Genomic DNA, 3468 nt, shown 5'->3' with positions numbered 1-3468 from the left:
AATAAATTGCCTGCTAACAACTTTTGGTCTCTTGTTCCCATTTCTTCTTTTTGCATTTTGAAGCTCTACTTAGAACCTTCCTAAGATCCAACAGTGCAAAATGCAAATTCATGAAATTTTTTAACTGGTCTTAAGATTTTGATCAGGAGTGTAAATGTTTTAATGTTATAAACATTGTAGAAAAGCCATCATGCAAAGAAACTACACCAGGAAGACAACCTGGGGCAAAACACCCCTCACAGAGATGGAGAGTGTAGCCGCTGGGGTCATGCAAGGAAAGAAATCCTTAAGAAAAGCTGGAAGGGATAGAAATATTGATAAGACAACCCTCAAAAGATTCATAAAGAAAAAAGAGAAAGGGAAAGTAAAATCAGTAGCCTGGGGTGCAGTAGCTGAGGTAAAGAGAATATTCACAGATGAGTTGGAGGAGGAGCTTGCCAAACACTTGAAACAACTAGCTGACCAGTTGCATGGCCTTGCTCCAGTTAAGTGCCGTGACCTGGCATTTTAATGATTCTGTTACTAGTCCGATATTAGTGGTTGTCAATCTAGCTGTCAGGATTTTAACTATTACAACACGTGTTGTTATGGTAGTTTTAAAGTGGAAAAAGTAAGTGGAGCACTTTACCCCGTAGCTGGGGTAAAGTGGGACACAAGACCACTTTTTTAAAAACAATCATATTTTCACTGCCCTTTGTCCTGAAGACATTCTGATCATTTCCATTGCTAGAAAACATCCTGAATTAATGGGAAATGTGTAAATTTTACTGATGTATCATTTTAGCTCGCCTAGAGGGGAGCAAATGTAAAAAATGTCCCACATTACCCCGCTCTCCCCTGTCAAGTTTCTAAGCTTTAAACTTACCACCTTCATGCAGAAGGCAGATGAAAACTTTAACAAGGCAGCTCACTTCATCTCACTCACACCATGTTGAATGGGAGAGTGCTGAAATGATTTTATCCTCAGTGTGAACATGAGCAGTCACTCTGCAGCTACAATGACTATAAAAAAGGATTCACCCATCTTGGATGTTTCACCCTTTTGATGCTCCTATACATGAAATCATGGTCAATATAATTTTGACAAGAATTTGCAAAAAAAGCTTCTTTCATGTCAAAGTGAAAACAGATTTTTACAAAATAATGTGAATTAATAAAAAATATGTATTGTAAAATAAGTGTTTGCATAAATATTCAGTCCATTTAAAGTGACTGACCTAATTCAACAGAGTCCAGCTAGTTGACAATGAGCAGTGTCACAATGAGTGAAATGGAGAATGCCTGAGTGCAGTTGATGTGTGTCAAGTGATTGTAGTATAAAAACACCTGTGTCTGGGAGGTCCAGTCTCTGGTTCATCAGTATTCCTGCTACAATTGCAACGTGAAGACAAAAGAAGACTCTAAGCTACTCAGAGAAAAAATCTTTGATAAGTATTAGTCAGGAGATGGCTACAAAAAGATTTCCAACTCATTGGACATCCCAGAGAGTTCAGTTAAATCATTCATTAAGAAACGGAAGGAGTATGGCACTTGTTTACATCTGCCTAGAGCTGGCCGTCCTCACAAACTGAGTGTCCGGGCAGGAAGCATACTGGTGAGGGAGGCCACCAAGACACCTACAGTTGCAATCAGAAATATTCAACCCCCCAAAGATTTTAAGGATTTATCAATTAAAGTTGACAGAATCTTGCTCAAAGAGCAAGATTCTGCTTTGGATGACTTCTTTATGAGTTGAGTGATACAGAAAATCAACACGGAAAATGCATGATGTAGTATTTGTGTGTAGCAGTATATTTTGTTAAGATAGCCATGTCACAATTATTCAACCCCTATATAATATTGTTGTTTTTAAAGCTGTCTGACAGTTATTTTGTCCTAAACTTGAGTTGAAACATTATTAAGCCTTTGGGAACTCTATACTGATCCTTCATTTGCTTCAGCTGTGATGCATATATAAACCCCACCCATGAAGGTATTCAAGGTGAGTTGCAATCATGGGAAAGACAAAGGAGCTTCCACAAAAGCTGAGAGAGAGGATTATTTCATCACACCTGAAAGGCCTTGGGTAGAAGAAGATTTCCCCCAAAAATTATATTCCAAGAGACACAATTGGGAACATTATAAGGAAGTTTAAAACTGATGGCGCAGCTTCAAACCTGCCTGGCCGTGGAAGAAAGCCCAACATTTCATCAAGGACCCTCAGCAACTTAGTCAGAACAACTCAGATAAACCCCTGTGTGACTGCAAGACACCTACAGGATGACCTGATGAAGGCTGGTGCAAGTGCGACAGTGGCAACTAAAAGACGTGCACTGAATAAAAAAGGACTTCATGGCCGGCTTCAAGAAACACTCAGCTCTTGACCACAAGGAACATCAAAAGTCGACTAGAATATGCCAGGAGGAGTTTGGATAAGACTACTGAGTTTTGGGTGACAGTTCTATGGACTGATGAAACCAAACTGGAACTGTTTGGACGTATGGACCAGCGGTATGTCTGGCGTGTGAAAGGCCAGGCTTAGGACCAGAAGAATACCATCCCCACAGTCCAGCATGGAGGTTGGTCAAAGATGATGTTGGGCTGTTTTTCTGCGGAAAGGAACTAGCAATCTTTATTGTGTACACGGCATCCTGTATTCACAGAAATACCAGGCCATTTCAAAGAGGAATGTGATGCCTTCTGTTGACAAATTAAACCTTGGTGATCATTGGACTTTCCAGCAAGACAATGATCCAAAGCAAAACCTCCAAGTCCACCAAAGCTTGGTTGAGAAAAAGATCCTGGAACGTCCTGGAATGGCATTCACAGTCACCAGATTCAAATTTGATTAAAAATCTTTGGTGGGATTTAAAGAAGGCAGTTGCAGCATGGAAGCCATCACACATCACTGATCTAGAGGCTTTTGCACTTGAAAAATGGGCAAAGATTCCAATTGAGAGGTGTAAGAAGCTTGTCCGCACTTACCGAAAACATTTTTTAGAAGTTATAAAAGCTAGAGGATGCGCCAGAAAGTACTGAAGTTGAATAATACTGCACATGCACATGTGTTGAAAGAGTTACATTTTTCATTTGAACTTCCACGTTAAGTCAACTTCTGTTGTCAAAATAACTAAAATACGTATCAATAAATATCCTTTGTTGTTTGATGAGTTTTTTTTGTCATTTATTGTCATTATCTGTCATCCACATCACTATAATGTCTATTGAGGTGAGGGGGTTGAATATTTCTGATTGCAACTGTATGACCACTCTGAAGGAGTTAAAAGCTTCAGTGGCTCAGATGGGAGAGACTGTACATACAACAACTGTTGCCTGGTTCTTCACCTGTCAAAGCTGAATGGGACAGTGGCAAAGAGAAAGCCACTGTTGAAAAAAGCTCATATGAAATCTCGCGTGGAATACGCCCAAAGGCATGTGGAAGACTCAAAGGTCAATTGGAAGAAGGTCCTTTGGTCTGATGAGGCAAAA

Source organism: Pleuronectes platessa, chromosome 13 (assembly GCF_947347685.1).
Source record: "Pleuronectes platessa chromosome 13, fPlePla1.1, whole genome shotgun sequence".
NCBI lineage: Eukaryota > Metazoa > Chordata > Actinopteri > Pleuronectiformes > Pleuronectidae > Pleuronectes > Pleuronectes platessa.
Note: the sequence above shows the minus strand (reverse complement) of the source record.